At 46.3% G+C, this 21,938-nt stretch overlaps 2 protein-coding genes across 5 annotated transcripts in view; one reads left to right on the forward strand and one right to left on the reverse strand.

Moving 5' to 3' along the window:
• The window catches only part of KIAA0825 (KIAA0825 ortholog), a 559,317-nt gene extending 556,209 nt beyond the window's left edge, over window positions 1–3,108 (reverse strand). For 3 of the 4 annotated variants that reach the window (XM_040342235.1, XM_040342259.1, XM_040342250.1), the window contains exon 1: window positions 2,923–3,004. The gene's annotated coding sequence lies outside the window, so the exon portion shown is untranslated. The other variant, XM_040342242.1, reaches the window with a different exon arrangement.
• Window positions 2,962–21,938, forward strand: part of SLF1 (SMC5-SMC6 complex localization factor 1) — a 157,707-nt gene continuing 138,730 nt past the window's right edge. Inside the window, exon 1 of the mRNA XM_040342271.1 lies at window positions 2,962–3,041. The gene's annotated coding sequence lies outside the window, so the exon portion shown is untranslated. The remainder of the gene's footprint in view (window positions 3,042–21,938) is intronic.

Genomic DNA, 21,938 nt, shown 5'->3' on the forward strand with positions numbered 1-21,938 from the left:
AAGCTTAGTGGATACAGGTGTTCCCGCTCGCATTTTTTTTTTGCATGATTTTAAATGTACATCACACATAGGGCAGCCAATTTACTTGAATATGCTGCCCTATGCGTAACAAATGCCCCAAAGTAGCTCTAAAACATTTTCCGTTGTGAAGTGTCACATTTACTCAGTGGGCATTTTGGCGCGGTTGTAGTATATTTTGTCATGCAGCAAAAAACGCATGTCAACAGCGATTGGAGTGTCATTGACAATTAGGCTGCATAACATTTGCATGAAACCTGCACAGAAACACGTGCTTTGCCATGCATTCTGTGCTTGCGTCGCCATAATGGTAAGTATGACGCACATTGCCACGTTTTTGAAATGCAGAGCAAAGCGTGCATTTTCTTGTGGGTTGCCATGCGCTCAGAAATGCGTAGATGTGAACAAACGGTAATGCAAGTGCAATGTGTATTGCCATGCGTTTTCTATGTGGGTTGCCACATGTTCGGAAACATGCAGATGCAAACACAGCCTAAATGGAAATGCAAGCACAATGCATGTGTCTTCGCAGTTTCTGTACAAGTTGTGCTTTCAGAACCGTGAAGATGTCAACGCATGTATTTCGAAACGTGTAGCGTCTGTTTATTGTGTAGGCTGCCACGTGCTAAGAAACGCACAGATGTGGACACAGACTTTTTTTAATGCCTGCTTGCTGCACATTTCGAAACACGTGGCAAAGCGCACATTTTCTGTGCGGGTTGCCGCATGTTCGGAAAGTGAATGTTGCAGATGTGAATGCAGGCTAATTGTTAAAGCGGAGCTCCAGCCACCCTCTTCAAAAATTAAAAGTCAGCAGCTGCAAATACTGTAGCTGCTGACTTTTAATATGATAATAGGACACTTAACAGTTCAGCAATCCGGCAATGTCGGCACCCCAGCTGAATTTTCAATCAGCTCTCGGGTGCTGCTACCGCCACCAAATCATTTAAAACCCGAACACACATGGATTACACTAAGGCTGATTTATTACAAATAATGCACCAAGTGAGTTTAAAGGATAAGTCCAGCCTGATCTTGTGGGTCACAGGATTGCAATTAGTTTTGCACTCCTGTGACCCGTTTTCAGTAGACAGCGGTCTGAAGTCCGCTCTTTGCTGACGTCACTGGAATTAGTCCAGGCACCGCGTCATCACGACAATAAAGTCTGGATCCGCCAGGTGCCTGGACTGATGCCTGTCTCAGTGAGACGCTGAGAGCTTGAGACGGCCACTCCCCGCTCCTCCACAGCTCAGCGATCCAGTGAGCGCAGGGGGCAGAGCGGAGAGCAGCAGCTCTCTGCTCAGGGAGCTGTGAGAACCGAGCCATCAGCTATGCTTGATGGCTCGGTTCTCAGTGAAGAGGCGGCGGAGGGCAGATGCAGCATTGGACTGATGCTGCATCCACCTAGGTAAGTATGACGGCAACAAAAAAAAAAATTAAAAACCTTTGCTCTTTTAATTACAACCTTAATCAACCACAGAACCTGTGTCATTAATATGTGTTTGGTTTTAAAGGGATGAGGTGGCAACCCTACCGCAGCCATTTCTTGTTAGGCTCCTTCCACGTGGGCTTTCCAATCAGGTCCGCCTGTCAGTTTTTCAGGAGGACCTGCTCCGAGCCTCCATTCACTCCTATGGAGCCGCAGATGTCAGCTGTGACATGTCTGCTGACACCCGCTGCTGTCTGTGAAATGCAGACGGATGGTGACCCCATTTTCTTTCCTCATCTGATCCCCCATAGAGGAGAGCAGGGCCATCTCTGCAGTGAACCGAGACAGACCTGTCATCTGCCTGCGCAGAGGGGGATCAGCGGATCGATCCCTGCTGAGCAAAGCGGTGTCTGCCGGGTGGACCGTCTGTGTGAAAGGACCCTAAGGGAAAATGTCAGTGAAGCTCTGCAGCTTCACAGCCAGTTGCCCACTGAACATGCGCTTTCTAAATGACCCGGGGGAAGGGAGCAAACTTCCAGGCGATCTCACCACCACAATGTCTCCTGGGAGTGGGTACCTATCAAAAATAGGTACCCGCTCCCCCACAAAAGGTGTCAAATATGGCAGCAGAGCTTCCCCTTTTTGGGTAGAGCTCCACTTTAGTGACAACCCAATCATAATTGGCAGAAATGTATTTTCCTGTGTGACAAAACATGCTACAAACGCATCAAAATGTGCACCGCTCCCAGACTGAAAGGGATCTTAAACTAATATGAGGCGTCTGTTCAAGTGAATGGGCAGCCCTACGTGTAGAAAATGTCTTTCCGCCACGATCACGTGTGAATCAGATGTGCTAGGGAGGAAGTTTTAAATCAACAATAAAGTTCATTGTACAGAACACAAAAACTATCCAGAAAAATGAGACGGGGAGGAAGTTTTTAAGCAGCAAGGATATCCAGGTACAGTTGGGATCCAAGTACCATTCGTATCTATACTGATGTGACAACAGATGGGATCAAGGTGCAGAGAGTCGCACAAAAGTGGTGCAGGAACTATTTTTTGTCTCTGCGACTTGAGTCTTGCCAATAAGACGCACCCATTGAGATACATGGGACGCGACTTTGACGTCCAACGTGGCATTGGTGAGAAGTCTATGGGACACACATCTTTCTATTATAAGGAACATGATGAAGATGCAGACTTGGCTCAGCAACGTGTCTATGAACGAATGCCGCCAATACAGCACGCTGTGCCCGCGTGACAAGCCTGGCCTATGTTTACACACAACAACCGCCACCCTCCGACGTTTCCACCGGCTGCACCACAGAGAACCCACTCGGCATAGCGGACGCTTCCTATTGGACAGCTGTGGACGAGCTTGCAGGACACGCCCCTAGCTATTTCCCGCCGGTACGTGACGCTACGGTGACGTCCGTGCCTACAGCGAGCTGTAACGGGAACGGGAGACTTGTTACCTGCAGCGAACAGCCCGTCCCGGTATTATCCGCCACACGCCACTGTACGGGAATCTTGTTCAGCGGAACCAGATACACGTTACCTGGTTAGCCGGGAACAGCGGGGTTAAGCGTGCAAGGTAGGAACCGTGTTTCTTGTGTATAACAGCTGTCATGTCACGTATTGGTTGCCATGCTAATGACGTCCTCACGCTGACCACGCCTTTACGTCTGACTGATGAGGGAGGTGTGATTGTCGCGTGTTAGTAAAGCTAGATTTGTTTTGAATGGATGGTAAGGAACTGTGCAGGAGTTCTGTCGTGTCCAGACACAACCAGCTGCATACTGAGCTCTATATACATATACAACTATAACACAACCAGCTGTATACTGAGCGCTGTATACAATTATAACACAACCAGCTGTATACAATTATAACACAACCAGCTGTATACTGAGCGCTGTATACAATTATAACACAACCAGCTGTATAAAGAGCTCTGTATACAATTATTACACAACCAGCTGTATACTGAGCTCTGTATACAATTATAACACAGCCTGCTGTATACTGAGCTCTGTATACAATTATAACACAACCAGCTGTATACTAAGCTCTGTATACAATTATAACACAACCAGCTGTAAATTGAGCTCTGTATACAATTATTACACAACCAGCTGTATACTGAGCTCTGTATACAATTATAACACAGCCTGCTGTATACTGAGCTCTGTATACAATTATAACACAGCCAGTTGTATACTGAGCTCTGTATACAATTATAAACACAGCCAGTTGTATACTGAGCTCTGTATACAATTATAACAGCCAGTTGTATACTGAGCTCTGTATACAATTATAAACACAGCCAGTTGTATACTGAGCTCTGTATACAATTATAACACAGCCAGTTGTATACTGAGCTCTGTATACAATTATAACACAGCCAGCTGTATACTGAGCTCTGTATACAATTATAACACAGCCCGCTGTATACTGAGCTCTGTATACAATTATAACACAGTCAGCTGTATACTGAGCTCTGTATACAATTATAACACAGTCAGCTGTATACTGAGCTCTGTATACAATTATTACACAACCAGCTGTATACAATTATAACACAGCCAGCTGTATACTGAGCTCTGTATACAATTATAACACAGACAGTTGTATACTGAGCTCTGTATACAATTATAACACAGCCCGCTGTATACTGAGCTCTGTATACAATTATAACACAGCCCGCTGTATACTGTGCTCTGTATACAATTATTGGTCCGAGGTATTGCAGAGTATTGGCAGGGGTATTGCAGGGATGGCTGAGCATGGATGGCTGGATCTGTGACTGCAATTGTCACAGATCCAGCCCACAGTGCTGCTGCCATCCGCTCTCTCTCCCTCTCACACTATACAGAGAGGGGAGGGAGGAACCGGCATCATCAACTGACGCCGGTTTGTTTACAAGTGTTTGCTCCGTCATTTGACGTAGCGATCACGTGGTAAACAGCCGCTATCAGTAGCTATTTACCGCGTTCCGTAATGCGCCGGGTCCTCTGGTTAACAAACCGCCCTGTAGACGTCTTTTGTCTATGGGCGGGTCGTTAAGTGGTTAAGACCCTCCTACTGTTTGTGAAATTTGACTGACCACACCCAATATTTGATGTGATTTGCATTTTTGTAAATATTTTATTATATCTTTTCATGTGACAACACTGAAGAACTGACACTTTGCTTCAATGTAAAGTAGTGAGTATAACAGTTTCAATTTGCTGTCCCCTCAAAATAACTCAACACACAGCCATTAATGTCTAAACCGCTGGCAACAAAAGTGAGTACACCCCTAAGTCAAAATGTCCACATTGGGCCCAATTAGCCATTTTCCCTCTGCGGTGTCATGTGACTCGTTAATGTTAAAAGTTCTCAGGTGTGAATGGGGAGTAGGTGTGCTAAATTTGGTGTTATCGCTCTCACTCTTTCATACTGGTCACTGGAAGTTCAACATGGCACCTCATTGAAAAGAACTCTCTGAGGATCTGGAAAAAAGAATTGTTGCTCTACAAACAGATGGCCTAGGCTATAAGAAGATTGCCAAGACCCTGAAAATGAGCTGCAGCATGGTGGCCAAGACCATACAGAGGTTTAACAGAACAGGTTCCACTCAGAACAGGCCTTGCCATGATCAACAAAAGAAGTTGAGTGCACGTGCTCAGCATTATATCCAGACGTTGTCTTTGGGAAATAGACGTATGATTGCTGCAGAGGTTCAAGGGGGGGGGGGGGGGTTGTTCGGCCTGTCAGTGCTCAGACCATAGACGCACACTGAATCAAATTGGTCTGCATGGCTGTCGTCCCAGAAGGAAGCCTCTTCTAAATATGATGCACAAGAAAGCCGGAAAACAGTTTACTGAAGACAAGCAAACTAAGGACAGGGATTCAACTCCAATGAGTGCTAATGTCGCCCTTCCTTCAATTTAGCACAGCTCAGCGCTTAGGATTGTACACTTAAGACAATTTGGCAACAGACTGTCAGATACGTGTAAATCGCAGCAGCTGCTTAAAAAACAACAGCATTTAAGGTAAACAGTAAAACAAAAAAACATTTAAAACTTAAAGTCAAATACAACTCAAATACAAAAACAACAGGAAGCTGACTCACTGTAACCCTTGGAACATTAAATATGTTCGGATGTGTGTCAACCCTGATCCAACTTATGTCGGTCTAACCTAGATAACTTATCTGACATTACTGTAGGAACTACCCGACCAGGTACATTCACATGAGGAGTGCTGCTCTCTGTAACGGATTCAGTTATAGACATATTTTGGTTATTTACGTTGAATGAGGTGTTACTATGTCTCATAGTTGTAGATCCCCATCATCTTCAATAGGGGGACCTAGCGTTAGTTGAAGAAGACCTCATGTTAATATTCTGGGTTTTACCACATTATTAGGTGTTATGTGTTTTTGTTGTCTCTGTTTGCTTTTAAACTGTTTTCACCTGTTTTACCTGCATGCTGAAAGACCTCATAATCTACTTAATGCCTGACTCCCTGGAGTCTTGACCCACAGCCATCCTAATTAATGCAACAGATATTGGCTCCTTCATATCTCCTGTAACGTAGATCTCCTGTGGACGAGAGATACTGATTCTTGACCGTTTCACACCGATTCCTACCACCTCCCCACGAGACGGGAACATACTTGCTCCTGTCAAACCCTACCGGACACTTCCGTATACTAGGAGAGGTTACATACAACCTCCCCCACTCCGGTAATTTGTCCTTTTCGTTGATCCCTACCCCCTAACTTACCTACCTGTTCTCCTTTCCCCCCTTCTCCCCCCCTTTTTTTTCTTTTATCTTTTCTTTCTCTCTCTCTTTCTCTTTCTCTTTCTTTTCTTCTTTTTCTCTCTTCTTCTCTTCCTCCTTCCTCCTCTTCCTCTCCTCCCCCTCCTTCTTCCTCTTTTCTTCTCCTCTCCCTTCTTCTCTTCCCTCCCTCCTGCACCCTTCCCCCTCCCCCTCCCCTCCCCCTCCCCCTTCTACCTCTCAGTCTCCGCCTCCACCACATCCTTTCGAACACAAAGTTATTCAAAACCCTGCCCCTCTCTCATTCTCTGAGTTATCACATAAGAAGACAACCACCCCACATCTGACTGTCATATACTACTCTTAAAACCACACATTATCTCACCATGTCGCATTTAAGTTCCACAAAAAAAAAACCACGCTAAAAATAGTATCACTGAACATAAAAGGCCTCAACATCCCAGAAAAACGCAGCCAAACCCTTGACCTGATGGCCAAATTGAAGGCAAATATAGTGTTCTTGCAAGAAACACACTTTCATACAAACAAAATCCCCAAGCTTACCAACCACCTATTCCCAACAGTGCATCATGCTACCAACCCACTTGCAAAAACCGAAGGGGTCTCGATTCTATTTTCCAAAAACCTTGATTGGCAACCCATAGACTCACTTATAGACACAGAGGGCAGATATATCTTCCTAAAGGGCCGTCTTCATGGGCGACCTGTAACATTAGCTAACATATACAGCCCCAATACTGCCCAAGTAAGTTTTTTCAGATCCATCTCCAGACTGCTCTCAGACTTTCAAACCGGACTGACCATTCTAGGAGGAGACTTCAACGTCGCATTGTTCCCAATTTTGGATACCTCCACGGGAGCAACTTCCCTGCCATACAAAGCAATTAAACAAATTAAGCTACAGATCCAAGATCTTCTTTTACACGACACCTGGCGCACACTTCACCCTGACGAAAAAGATTATACCTTTTTTTCAGCCCCCCATAACAAGTATTCAAGAATTGATTACCTGTTCCTATCCCAGAAGGACATCCCCTTTCTCTCAAATGCCACTATTTAACCAATGTTACTATCAGATCACCACCCAATTACAATGACCCTGACTTTCCCTGATGAACACACTTCCAAAAATATATGGCGCCTTGACTCGACTTTACTTACCTCAGAAGAGGTGATCGCAGACGTTCGCAACTGCATACATACATTTTTTCTAGAAAATAATACATCTGACATAGCCCCACTTACCCAATGGGAAGCCCACAAATGTGTAATTAGGGGGAAATTCATTTCCCTCAAGGCAGCACGCCGAAAAGCTCAACAGCGTACACTTACAGGCCTACTTGACAAGATTAAGACCCTTGAACTCTCCCACAAACAATCCCAAGCGCAACAAACTTATCATGAACTTACCCAAAATAGGAAACTCTTAAAGCGGGGGTTCACCCTTAGAGGGCACTTTTCCCCCTTAGATGGATGCTCGTTTTTACTAGGGGAATCGGCTATTTATTTTAAAATATGTGCAGTACTTACCCGTTTACGAGATGCATCCTCTCCGTCGCTTCCGGGTATGGGCTTCGGGAATGGGCGTTCCTTCTTGATTGACAGTCTTCCGAGAGGCTTCCGACGGTCGCATCCATCGCGTCACGATTTTCCGAAAGAAGCCGAACGTCGGTGCGCAGGCGCAGTATAGAGCCGCACCGACGTTCGGCTTCTTTCGGCTACGAGTGACGCGACGGATGCGACCGTCGGAAGCCTCTCGGAAGGCTGTCACTCAAGAAGGAACGCCCGCTCCCGAAGACCCATACCCGGAAGCGACGGAAGAAGATTCAGCTCGAAAACGGGTAAGTACTGCTCATATTTTAATACAAATAGCCGATTCCCCTAGACCGAACGAGCAGGAAGCTAAGGGGATAAAAAATTTTTTTTTACAAATGGGTGAACTCCCGCTTTAAGTGAAGAATTGAACCGCAAAACACGACGCAAATTTGTCCTGCACCAAAAGCTCTTCTACGAATTCGGCAATAAATGTGGAAAATACTTAGCAAAAGCTCTCCAGACCAAAAAAGCACAGGCTACTATTCACACTATCAAAGACTCACAAGGAAAGTCCTTCATTACTCCGACGGACATAGCAGCGCAATTTGAGACCTATTACTCCACTTTATATAATCTCCCCAAGCATGCGACGAATCATAAGAGCCTTGAAGCTCGTCACACATTAATCAAATCTTTCCTTGACAAACATTGCCCCAAACTCATAAATAGGAAAGATGCCCTCAAATTAGAACACCCCATCTCGGAAGAGGAACTAAAATTGGCAATCAAACTACTTAAAAACGGTAAAAGTCCTGGCCCTGATGGGCTTACAGCTACCTATTACAAGGCCTTCATGGATACTTTATCCCCACACATTATTAAGACTTTTAATTCCTTATCGTCCCCTACCCTCCCCTTCAACAGATTGCTAGAAGCCCACATCACTGTAATCCCAAAAGAGGAGAAGGACCCCACATCGGTCAGCAACTATAGGCCGATATCCTTATTAAATGTAGATATAAAGTTATACGCCAAAATCTTAGCCTCACGTCTTGCACCCTTCCTGCCATCCCTGATAGGGAAAGACCAAGTTGGATTTATCCCTGGTAGAGAAGCCAGGGATAACACAATCAAAGCCCTAAACATACATCATTGGATTAGAAACACACAAACAAGAGGGATTTCTTCTGTCACTGGACGCAGAGAAGGCGTTTGACAGGCTGGCATGGGACTACCTGGAAGCAGTCCTGAAACATGTTGGTCTCCCGGATAGACTACTTAGTGCCATTATGTCCCTCTACAACGCACCAACTGCCAGGGTTCGTGTTAATGGCCACCTGTCAAACGCCTTCACTATTGGCAACGGGACAAGACAAGGATGCCCACTTTCCCCAATTTTATTCGTCCTGACCCTTGAGCCTTTTCTCCAAGGTCTTAGAGCTAACAATAGTGTCAAAGGCTTCCGCATCGCAGACCGTACCTATAAAATGGCGGCCTTCGCCGATGACATACTGCTATTTCTGAAAGATCCCCACATATCAATTCCAAATCTTTTAAAAGAGTTGAAGCTATTTCATATTATTTCCAACTTCAAGATAAATTTTGCTAAATCCCAAGCCCTGAATATCTCCCTCTCACAGGAAGCGGTACTACAATGCAAAAACAACTTCCCCTTTAAATGGAACCATGATCAGATTAAATATCTAGGGATATATCTAACGGCTAAACTTTCAGACTTATTCTCCAAAAATCATCTTCCTATCCTTAAAACCATCACAAGTGACTTGAGCAAATGGAATAAACCACATTTCTCTTGGTTTGGAAGGGCAGCAATTCTAAAAATGAACACACTCCCCCGAATCCTATTCATCTTACAAACCTTACCCATCAGACTCCCCCCATCCTTCTTTCAAACTTACAAACGACTTTGTACTAAATTCTTATGGAATCAGAAACGACCCAGGAGTAGCTTACGATCAGTTAACAAAACCAAAAACGAAGGGGGGCATTGGGCTACCAGACCTCAAAAAATACTATTGGGCATGCCACCTCGCTAGAATTGTAGACTGGTCAATCCATAGCCACAGTAAAGATTGGGTCTCTCTTGAACACACCTTCTCCCCCCTACCATTACGATCCATTCCTTGGACCTCATGCAAACACACCCCGAAGAGTCTAAACGAACACCCTCTCATTGCCCCGACACTTCGCTGTTTTCAAGAAGCCTGCCGAAAGTTACGCATTTCCTCGACCCCTGGGCCCCTTACTTCAGTAAAACTCAATCCAGAATTCCCACCTGGTATGTCCACAAATTTTCTGACAGACACCTGGCAACATCCAGAAGTCTTGGCACATCACTTCTACCACTTAGGCACTTTTCTAGAGCGCTCTTCGTTACCAGCCAACACAGAAAACGTTGCGTTTCCTCTCTGGACATATTTCCAGATCAGACACTTCCTGAAAGATGCTGACCGCACATCCTCTGTCTTTTGCCGTCTCACAACATTCGAACAGCTATGCTCCCACTCTGCACCACAGCAACACATGATATCTAACATTCACAACATACTCTCCTCAGACAGCTTACTGAAGACTAACAAAGCTTGCTCAAGTTGGGAAAGAGACCTACAGATAGAAATGATAGAGGCACAGTGGGAACGCATATCGACAATAACTCATAAAGGCTCTCTCAATGTCTCGATACAGGAAAACAATTATAAAGTCTTAACGCGCTGGTACAGAACCCCGGTTATCCTCAACAAATACAATCCCGCCCTTTTGGACAAATGTTGGAGATGTTCTAGCGACACAGGTACTCTGGAGCACATTTGGTGGTCTTGCCCCCTAATCCAGCCATTCTGGACCCAAGTCCGAGAAATTACATCGCAAATCTCTACATACACTTTAGAATATACCGCAGCACAGCTTCTTCTACACCATTCTGACATACCAGCTCAGCGATACTGCAAAATGCTGATACCACCCCTACTAAACGCCGCCAAACTATGCATCCCTCTACATTGGGGAACAACACATGTTCCAACCATTCCTGAATGGCTCAATCGCATTGGAAAAATTGCAGAAATGGAAGAATTAATCTCTATAGCCAAAGATTGTCCAACCAAATTCTCCCACACATGGGCCTGCTGGACCCACTTCTGTACCACAGCCAATTACAAACTTCTGATGGACCAAACAAATGGGAATCATCCACCTCCAGACGATTGAAGCCCCTGGTAATTGTACGATTACACTCTGTACTCTTAACTAATCAAAATAAGCGACACCTAGCCTCCCTCCCCTACACAAGGGAAGACTGATGGAGGACCTCTATTGACTCATCCTGATAAACATACTGTCAATTATCTATAAAACACAAAACTTTTGGTATTCACCATATCCCAACACTTGGGATCCGGTGGCGGAGACTGGGAGGTACCCCCCCCCCCCAGCCTACCCCTCTCCATTCACCCCCCCCTCCTCTCTTTGATTCTAAGTATGGATATCTGCACATTATATTGCTCTCTTCCTATACTTTATATTATTTTACTTTACTCTTCCTTCTTTCTTTCTTCTTACCACGGCTCTTAATCTCTCTTCCCCCCCTTTCTCCCCTTGTTCTTCCGCTCCTATACCCATCCCTCCTCCCCCTCCCCTTGGGGAGTCTACAATCGGATTCAATCCCCTCACACGCTACAGCCCATTCTATTTAATACCGACAGCTGACCAACTTTAGCACCCAAATTATTAAAAGAGAGTAATTACGCAAAGTTGGTCAGCTCCATATGAACTAGCCAGCCCCTGCCTCCTTCCGCTGTTTACACCTACATAGAATTCGATATGAGACATACACACGATTACCGTTGGAAGCGCAGATAGTCATTAAACTAGTCATAAACTTTGCTCGCATCCCATAACTTGTTAAGTATGTCGACAAATGCTGTACTTTTTTCTGTACTCCTGATTACATGCTAGTTCTGATTATCAATGCTGTAAAACCTACTGTTTTATTTCAGACTCCTTGTCCAAATGTAATGTAAACCTTATTCTGTTTACCAATAAAATTTATTATGGAAAAAAAAAAAAAAACTTAAAGTCCAATGTAAAACTGTAGCAGCGCTACTTCCAAACTGGCGTTTGAAACACTTCTATATGTCAAGCGAGTATAGGAAATCGATGATAGTGCAGATGGAAAAATACACAGAAAAAAATCCTTAATCAGTGCTCCTTTCACCAAGGGGGGCATTCACCACATGGGGGGGATATTAACTCCCCTTTTGGGGATGCACTCACCACAAATATGGAAATAAAGAGCCTGGAATATATATCCATGTTTATCCTGGAAGTTGCACTCTCCACCAGCAAGTATGTTTTGTTCAATCAAACCGCAATCACATATAACAGAGAAAAAACTCATATAATGTGATATAATTTTAGACAAGTTTATTGAGCCCCAAACATCCCCTTATAAATTGTGCGTACCACAATATAAAAGTATCAAGCATAAAAAAGATGATATCAGTACTGTGCCTGTATGCCTCTCCTGGCCAAACAGTGAAGCTGCTGGTGCTTAACTTCTCCCATGTTCCTGGTCCCGGGGGCTGTACAACGTCTTAGGTCAATGGATAAGCGTTACGCCCTGACACGTTTCGTCATTGGTTGACTTCACTGTTTGGCCAGGAGAGGCATACAGGCACAGTACTGATATCATCTTTTTTATGCTTTATATTGTGGTACGCACACTTTTCCATCCTTATGTACTTGGCCGGCGCATCCTAAGGAGGTTGCGCTTCATACTTTGGGTGTGGTAAGCGCTTTGTGGGTGTACCTGTCTGCTGCGGCTCCGTTTCGGAGAACTGACGCACTTTTTGTGTCGGTGTCTGGTCCACAAAAGGGCCTGGCGGTCTCGTCAGCCACTATTTCTCGGTGGATCAGGCAGACCGTGATACAGGCCTATACTCTTAGGGGGCAGGCGCTCCCTTTCCGGTCATGGCACTTTCGACCAGGGTAATTGGTGCTTCCTGGGTTTTCCGACATCAAGCGTCTGTCTCACAGGTGTGCGAGGCGGCGACTTAGTCGTCCGTTCACATTTTTTATTTATTTTAATTTTTTTCAAAATTTTACGCGGTTGCTGTGAGTGCATCTTCTGATACTACTTTCGGCCGCTAGGTTTTGCAGGCGGCTGTTTAAAGATGCAACTCCTCCGTTGAGGAGCTCTGCTTGTTTTAGGGTGAACTTATATTGGTTTTACTGATTTTTTACACTGCTTGGGGACAAGTAGGTTATGTTCCCTGTTTACATGAGAGAACTAGGCAGAAACATGTTAGATAATTAAATACATGTTACATTAACAGAGTTGAACAGCCCCACCCAGGGGGCGGTCCCTCCAGACATAACCCTCACTGCAGCATGCAGCCTCAGTTTCGTTCTGCCTAGCAAGGAGAAGGACGTATGGCTCCCTTTGGGCCCAGCACCCTGAGAAGAAATTTAATTTTATTTTACTTTTTCTTGAAGAATCTTCTTTCAACTGTCGGCTGAGAGACAGGCTGGATAATATAGATCCTTGTAGTCTACTCAGTCCGACCAGCAAGCGTGGACACACCTTTGCAAACAGGCTGGGTCTGCCACGCCATACCCCATGACTCCTGGGGTGGCCGGTGAGCTTTGCTCCGAAGTCCACATATGACTGGGCCGATAGCTACCTCCATTGCGGTTGTAGTTCTGTCAGGAATGCGTCAGCGAGTCCTCGCTCGGACGGGTAAGTACAGTCCCTCCCGCTTCGGTGGGTTGGTACGGCTGGGCATTCCTGGGGTTCGGGGGTACTCTTCTCCTCCCTTCCCTGCTCCTTTTCCCTTGCTGCATTGCTAACATTGCTGCTGTCAGGGGGAGGGGGCCTTTATGAGGGGACTGTGTTATCTGGCCTGTGTTTTTTCTTTTTTGTATGGGGCTTTCCTGTGAGGGTTTTTTCACTGTTAAAAAGCCCTAGGAGGCTTTTCCTGTTTAAACGCAGCATTTTGCTGCCATTTGGCACACAGTTACCTCACGGTTATTTTCCTCTCACACGCTGTGTTCTGAGAGCGGACGGCAGCGCTGGGGAGTCCCCTCCTGAGGTGAGTCCCCTGGTTACCCCTGGTCAGCGCAGCAAGTGGGTGAGATGCCCTGAATAGGGCTCTAGGAACTTTTGTTTATTTGTAAGGACAGGTGTGCATATTATACATACACACTATGTAAATATTATTAATATTTGGAGTCAGTATCTGGGTCCTTCCTCAACATGCTGGTGGTGGCCGCAGGTGTTAGCACCTTGGATTCCCACAGAGGTTTTATTGTTAGTCCTGGACACATTTGTGCCAGTGTGGGGGTGAACTGCAGATGGGCGATAAGAGTGCCCCCTTCCCCCGTTATCCCCTGGGGAATGCTCTGTTATGGAGCCATGGACCAGGTACCTGGGTCAGGGACTCTCTTAAGCTGGATAGTGCAGCTGGGTTTCCGCCGAGGGCTCAGTCTTTTTTGGGTCACACAATTCAGGCCGCTCTGTGTAGGTTTTTTCCTTCTGTGCCCTTCTTTGATAATTTCTAAGAGGCGGAATGAGAACAGCCGCTGAGGGCTTTTGTAGTCCCTCACCGCCGGGCGGTTCAGTGCCCCTTTGAGGAGAGCCTTTTCAAAAGGTGGGCTTCTTCTCCGGTGGTGGACCATCTGGGTGTCATGTAAAGGTGACTACTCTTCCTATTGTGGGAACCCCCGCTTGTATGGATCTGACTGATAGAAGATCCATACATACGGGAAGTACTGACCCGTTCCATGCTTACCATGCTCTGGTCTGACTTGCGGCTCATTGTGGCAACTACTCTGGGGTCTCAGTCGGCGCTGGCGCCATTTTTGTGAGGTTTTTCAATTACATTGAAAACTCCCATCGGCGGCCTTTTTAACGTAGCCGCGCAGCTTACATTGCGGTCGGCCATTTTCTGTGGCCACGTTCTGAACGCCCGGCGGCCATCTTGGAGTAGTCCTGACCCCTAGTGCTATATACAACTCACGGAGTGAGCATTTTGCACCAGACAGTGGAGGCGCACCGACTCTCTCCCGAAGTTATTAGGCTAGCGGACCAGGTGGTCCAGGGCCTCATATAGGTCTGTGATGCTTCATTGAATGCTGTGCCCTTGTTATCCAGGGCTTCTGTTTCAGAATGGTTTTATGAACACGGTGTCTGCGTGGGTTTCCTCCGGGTACACCGGTTTCCTCCAATGGCATGTGTGCATACAACCTACATAATATACATATTATACGTATTATTTAGGGGCAACCCTCCCAGGCCGTCAAAGGCCCAGCTGGGAGACTAATCCGTCCCTGGGTGCGTAAGCTGATCACGCCGGCACCCAAATCCTGCCAATGTATGTAGCCTTTCCTCCCTGTCTCTAGGTGGGAGGGGCAGCTTACAGGTTCACAATTTGGTGAAACCTCCCTGCTCTCCGACCAGTGGGTCTGCGAGGTGGTCTCTTCGGAGTACTAGATAGGGTTTCCTCCTATCCAAAGAACAAAGTTCTTTCCTCGTGTCTTCCTCTCCCAGCCTGTCGGTTTGCCTTGGGCAGTGTGGGACTTGCTAAGCTGCGGGGTAATTTTACCTTTCCTGCAGGACGAGAGGTTTGGGGTTTTCTATGGGCCTCTTTTGTGAACGTCGGGTAGATCCGCATGCAATCCATTCGTTCGGTGGTAGCTGCGCTCCATCCGGGGGATGTCCTGGCGTCCTCAGACATCAGGGATGCATACATGCATGTCCCATTTTGCGCATGTCAGTGTTTTTTTTCTGTGCTTCGTGATGAGAGAGGGTCTCTGTCAGCCTGTGGCCCTCCCTTTTGATCTGGCGTTAGCACCATGGGTTTTCAGCTGGGAGCTCGCACTTATTCTAACTTTGTTGGGACAGCAAGGCTTTGCCTTATTGGCTACTTGGACGACTTTCTTCTGAGAGCAGCTTCTGTCTCCGACCTAGTGGATGTGTTATTCCCATTCAGATCCTCCGAAGATTCGGGTGGGTGTTAAACATTTAGGCCAGAAGGTGTAGCACAGTGGCAGCATGCCTGCCCTCCATGTGTGCGACCCAGGGTTCAAATCCTGCGCATGCTAGGTTCTGACTCAGCGTTGGAGTATCTAGGGTTGATCCAGACTCCTCGTGGCGAAGGTCCTTCTTCCCCTGGAGAAATTGCAGACTCTTCAGTCTGCGGTGAAGGTATTGGCATCATGCAATCGGTCTTCTCTCCGGGTGCCTGCTGGTCCGGGGGGCTGTGGGTAGCCTCCTTCGAGGCGGTACTGTATGCCCAGTTTCACACTCCAGGTGGTAAAAATCTCTTGTCTCTGAAATCATCAGATTCCGGTGCGCCACCTAGTCAGAGTCTCTTTGAGTTGGTGACGGAGATCCCAGACTCTTCGGTCTGGGTAGTTGTTTCTTCCTTCCAGTGGTCAGTGTTTGACGGATGCCAGCCTCACAGGTTGTGAACCTGGGGGGTCCATTTGGCCCTGAGTTGCTGGACTTGCGTGGACCTACGGCCACACCTCCCTGAATGTGCCTGTTCTTCTGGTCTCGGTGGGAAACCGCCTGGGAATACCAGGTGCTGTCTACAGTTCATTGTCCTACTATTTTAGGCTTGGTCCCTATTCTGGTCCCTCCAGACATAACCCTCCTCACTGCAGCATGCAGCCTCAGTTCGTAACAAGCAGTACAAACCTAAAAAGGAGGGGTGGGTGCTGTGTCCGTCCATGGACTCAGAGAAAAGGATTTTACGGTGAGTACAAAAAATCCTGAGTCCATGGACGGACACAGCACCCACCCCTCCTTTTAGGTTTGTACTGCTTGTTACAAACTCTTGTAAACAGGGAACATAACCCACTTGTCAAGATTTAAGGAGCTGTGTCCATTCATGGATTTAGAGAAAAGGATTTTACGATGAGTACAAAAAATCCTATTTTTTTCTTTACACACACAGAAGTTTATCCCTTTGATCGAAGACCCCTTTTACACTGCCGGACCGTTCAAGTCCGCCTGTCAGTTTTTTTCGGCGGACATGAACTCTCTATGCCTCTCTATGGAGCGTCGGATGTCAGCGGATATGTCCGCTGACATCCGATCCGCTAAACTCAAATGGATGTTGATACGGCTCTGTCCTATCGGATCAGGTGAGGATAGGAGACAGCAGCGCTCAACAAGCCCCTCCTCGCTCAGTGAGCAGAGAGGGACCTGTCATCCACCGACTCAGCGGAGATCAACGGAGAGATCTCCAGCCAAGCTTGTGGACCGCTGCAAGCGGATCCACCACGTGTGGAAGGGGCCTAAGGAGGAAGCATTAGTTACAATGTTTCCTGTTAAAAACTTGGCAGACTGCCCGGATATTTCCTTTTGACAGCTAAGTGAGCAGATAAAGTCTCTCCACTTGTTATATGAAAGAATCGGCAAACTGCATTGCAGATCGTCAGGGGGGTTGAATCAAGATCATGATTTTTTTAACGATTAATTGTGCAGCTCTTGTGTGATGTATTGTATGTATGTGTGTATATATTGTGATAGTGAGAGTCCCTGTCTGTGGGGAAAATGGGGTTAAAATGGACACAGAGTCTGCATATTGGCGGACTACAGAGCATAGCTTTGAAACTGAGAAAACAGCTGCTTTGGCAGCTTTCTCCAGATTTTGCTATTTCCAGATGGGGCTCTGTAGTTTGGAGATCCCTCAGAAGGTTGGGTGGGATGGGATCTCCAACCCTGTGTCTGGGTCTTGTGGACAGCCAGCAGGGTGTGTGCTCAGGTGCACACAGCCCATATAATGAGGGGCTAGTGAGAGCAGTGGGTGGAGAAAGGTGGAGTTGGAGCAGTGGCTGCTAGTGTCTCTGTGTGAAGACAAAAGCTGTGTGCACTGAGGGGCTTGAAGCCTGTGTTCGTTTAAGAAGCCCAAAGCTGTGTGCATCCAAGACTGTGGGCCTGGTAGAGCTGGTGGTTTGAGGGACCAGTACCTATATAGCAGTGTGTGTGTGTATATATTTCTGAAAGCTGAGGACCTGTGGAATAAAATGATGGTAGTTGATTTTTTTTATGTCACAAGATATGTGAACAATTGTTCATTAAGGGCCAGTTCACACCACATGCAGTTTACTGTTGTTTTTTTTTTATTATTTCTATATATAAAAACAAATAGAAAGAAGGTTATATGGCAATGGCATAGTTCACATCAGTGCAGTCAGTTCCAGGGCATTCCAGTTCTAGAAAAAAAGTACAACATGCTGCATTTTTCCTGCACTGGACTGTACTGGAACGCAGTAAAACACACTGGACCCCAGTACAGTTCATCCGGAAAAGCATGTCTGGGAAGATCGCCACGTGCACATTGCCAAAATGGATATTGCCTTTTTCACGGGTTAGCCACAGGGTATTATCTTAGTCCCTTTAACGGCCAAACGTTTTAATCATTAGGTTTTCCAGGAAGGTTGGTGGGTCAGAGTCCTCGGCTCTCTCAGGCAGGCCCACAAAACGGAGATTGCACCTCCGAAGCCTATTTTCCATATCGTCCTGCTTTTGTAATACAGAATTAAGTTGATGCTGCAGCCATTCTGTATTTACTTGTAATGGCAGCAGCTTGTCCTCCACAGGGCTGATGCTGTGCTCAGTTTCGGCCACCCACTTCCGTAGCTTGTGGAAGTCTTACGGTGCAAGCAAAATATCAGCCTTGACTTCTATCTTTGAGGTGAGGGCAGTTTGGCAGTTGAATATGATGGTGGCTTCACATGATGGTGGCTTCACATGTGGACTCTCTGATCAGAAGTGCATTCTTTGATCAAAAGTGCCTGAGTTAAAAACCAGGAGTTGGCTATTATCTGCTTCTGCTTGCAGATTTTTTTTTCCCCTCTTTTTCTCTGACACTTTTTAAACAGCTTTTTTTCTTTTTCCTTTCTGCTAATTAAGGGGAGGGTTTAATTGTTCACAGGTGTGTGTTTGTTCACAGGTTTTCACAGGTGAGTATAAAGTGGCTGTACAAGCTCCCAGAGGAGCTGGCTCCCAATGATGGTGGCTTCACATGTGGACTCTCTGATCAGAAGTGCATTCTTTGATCAAAAGTGCCTGAGTTAAAAACCAGGAGTTGGCTATTATCTGCTTCTGCTTGCAGATTTTTTTTCCCCTCTTTTTCTCTGACACTTTTTAAACAGCTTTTTTTCTTTTTCCTTTCTGCTAATTAAGGGGAGGGTTTAATTTTTCACAGGTGTGTGTTTGTTCACAGGTTTTCACAGGTGAGTATAAAGTGGCTGTACAAGCTCCCAGAGGAGCTGGCTCCCAATGATGGTGGCTTCACATGTGGACTCTCTGATCAGAAGTGCATTCTTTGATCAAAAGTGCCTGAGTTAAAAACCAGGAGTTTGAAACAGGAGGTAAGACAGGAGTCTTCATTATTTTTTTTCAATCACTTATCCAGAACAAGCTTGCAGCTAATAAAGTTGGAACTCTTGCTATATAGATTCAGCGGTACAGCAGACGCTCTCATCTTAGTCTGCTCACCCCAGGGATAGTGAGAGCAGGACGCTCTCAAACGAGTCGGCTCTCCCCAGGGATAGTGCAGCCAGGCAGGGTCCTCCCAGCTCTCAGGTGCTGCAGACACAGCTAAAAAAAACAGGACTAAGACCCCCCCCCACACCCCCCTAGCCAATTGATCCAGGGTTGCACCGATCGCCGTTAAGGGGTCAGGAAGGAATTTTTTCCCCCGATCTCTGCAGATTGGCACAGCACGCCTGGGGTTTTTCGCCTTCCTCTGGACCAATCGGGGAGAGAAGACTCAACGAGTGACGGCTCACTTGGACAGTCTTCCACCCATCACGTCCGGCATCTCTTCCCGCATCCGCGCCAGACCAGGCCTCATTCGCGGCCGCCGCAATTAGGAAAGACTGACGACAATGGCTAATCTGCGATACTCTGCGGACTCTATTCGGGGTCTGAGACAATTCGCAACAGCATTACCAGCCGTCACCAAAAAGGCCTTAAAAATAGAGCAACTTTTGAGATAAAAAATGTAAACTATTTAACCCAGCTCAAGCACATATCATGTGCTTTGATCAACACAAGATCGGCAGTAAAACACCGATTAGAAATCCACGATTTCTTACTACAAAACGATCTAGACTGCCTCTTTATTACAGAAAGCTGGCTCTCAGACGACTGCAACACCATTCTCGGAGAATTGGTGCCAGAAAACTATCGCATTATAACGGAAAACAGAATAGGGCAAAGAGGAGGAGGCCTGGCGGTGATCCACAAGAATCACATTACAATCACTAAGCCAGCCCTTCAAAATCCTCTTCCATTCATGGAAAACCCTTACTCTTCAACTTCAAACTTCCCCCCAGGAGACTGTTCACATTCTCCTCTGCTATAGGCCACCTGGGCCAAAATCGCAGTTTTTGCCATCTTTAACGGAGTTTATATCCACTTATACCCTTAACGGCAAACACCTTTTGCTGCTCGGGGACTTTAATCTGTGGGCCAACTCCGCACAGGATCCCATTGCGGACGCCTGCATCGATCACCTGGAGGGATTAGGGCTACAGCAACTTATATGCGGGCCAACACATGCTTCAGGTCACACACTCGACCTAATTTTCAGACAAAATCTGAAAATAAGCATTTTAGAAAATGAACCATTGCCATGGACAGACCACCATGCAATCAATTTCATAATCTCCAAAATTCCCCCAGTGATAAAAGCACCCAAGCCGGTGACAATACACTGGGCTAGATCTCAGAAGAAGCTCCATTCGGAACTCTTTAAATCTACCTTGGGAAACAGAATCAAAACAATCCATCCACATCAAACATCCGCAGATACACTGGATGCCATAAACGCAGCCCTGCTACAGTCAGCCGATTTAGTAGCACCGAAACGCAAAGCCTGCATCCGAAAAAGAAAGTCTGGCTGGTTCAACAACCAGCTGTCGCTTCTGAAGCAAGAGCGCAGAAGGGCGGAAGCCGCCTGGAAAAGAAGCCCTGCAGAGGATAACCTCATCATCTACAAGGCAATAACAACACGATATCATAAAGAAATCTTCAAAGCCAAGAAACATCATTTTTCTATGGCGATTAACAGCGCCCTAAACCGCCCCCGCGAACTCTTCAAGATGGTCACCCAGACCATGAATCCAGGATGTCTTGAAGTCCCCAACTCAGACACCCAAGAGTTCTGTAATGAACTATCGGATTTCTTCATCAACAAAATTGAAAGAATCCGGGAAAGCATCTTGCAAAACAATACCCCCCTCAACCCCACCGTCAATCAACCACAAAACACCCACAGAAACGCTCTACAATCAACAAAGTTCACTCTGGAACCGATCTCCATCGATACCACAAAAAATATCATTGGTGCTCTGCGGAACAGCACATCGCCCAATGATATCATCCCCACCAAACTGCTGAAGGAATGTGCTGACATCCTGGCACCACCCATCACACAGCTTATAAACCAGTCATTTAAGGAAGGCACAGTGCCATCCCTGTTGAAAGAGGGCACAATCCAGCCCATCTTGAAAAAACCTAACCTGGATCCCAAGGACCCAACTCACCGCCGTCCCATAACAGGCCTAAATGTTCTCTCCAAGATAATGGAGAAAGTAGTGGTACAACAGCTGCAACAGCATCTAGATACCCACAATCTACTGGATCCATTACAATCAGGCTTCCGTCCCGGACACGGGACAGAAACGGCCTTACTCAAAATATGGGACGATGCCCTCGAGGCCGCAGACGAAGGAGAATCTTGTCTCCTGGTTCTGCTGGACCTAAGCGCAGCCTTTGACACGGTAGACCACAAACTGTTACTGATGCGACTAGCCAAGGTAGCAGAAGTCGCAGAAGGTGATTTACCATGGTTTTCTTCCTTTCTTGAAAACCGATCACAAACAGTTAAATTGGGTTCTTTCACGTCGGAAAAGCGCACGGTGTCATGTGGAGTCCCCCAAGGATCCCCCCTGTCACCGGTGCTTTTCAACATCTATCTTCGCCCTCTCTTTGATATTATCAGTAGCCAAGAACTACTCTATCACTCTTATGCAGACGATACGCAACTGTATTTTCGCATCTGCAACAAAAAGGATCATCATCCCAGTTTAGAGAAATGTCTCTCTTTGATAGAAAACTGGATGACAA

This window comes from Rana temporaria, chromosome 1 (genome assembly GCF_905171775.1).
Source record: "Rana temporaria chromosome 1, aRanTem1.1, whole genome shotgun sequence".
Lineage (NCBI taxonomy): Eukaryota > Metazoa > Chordata > Amphibia > Anura > Ranidae > Rana > Rana temporaria.